Source organism: Octopus bimaculoides, unplaced genomic scaffold (assembly GCF_001194135.2).
Source record: "Octopus bimaculoides isolate UCB-OBI-ISO-001 unplaced genomic scaffold, ASM119413v2 Scaffold_183485, whole genome shotgun sequence".
Taxonomy (NCBI): domain Eukaryota; kingdom Metazoa; phylum Mollusca; class Cephalopoda; order Octopoda; family Octopodidae; genus Octopus; species Octopus bimaculoides.
This window is the reverse complement of record NW_026370566.1, coordinates 16,169-16,717: the sequence shown is the minus strand read 5'-3', so window position 1 is coordinate 16,717 and position 549 is coordinate 16,169.

Here is a 549-nt window from a genome sequence, read left to right as displayed (position 1 = left end):
ATTATGTTCAAAGTAGCTTCTGGAATGTGGTGAATTGCTGCAGTCTGTTGGTGTCATTTGAAACCGGTTGCTGTCTTTGCCCAGCAAACTCTCTTCTTTGGAGGCATAATCTATATATATATTAAACAGAACAACAAAAGTTATAATAGATGGCAGAGTCGGTACTTTTCACATATCTGTAATTTTTCAGATTAATACCCGCACGATTAACCAACCCTAATCCTAACACTAACCCTAAACCCTAACCCTAACCCCCTAACCCTGACCCTAAAACCGTAACCGTAACATTAATCCTAACCCTAACTGTAACCCTAAAACCCTAACTCTAACACCCTAGTGAAAATCGTGGTATATTTACAAAACATTGACGAACATGAGTTATATTTTACTGAATGGTTGTGTACTTGCACATGTATGCATTTGAGAGAGCGAGAGAGGTAGAAGTAGAGAGAGGGGGAGAAAGGAATAGAGGTAGTTAAAAGTTTTCTTATGACGGCTTCTCTTCACTGCCTATTACTTCATTAGAAATCTACGGATGTACATACGCAC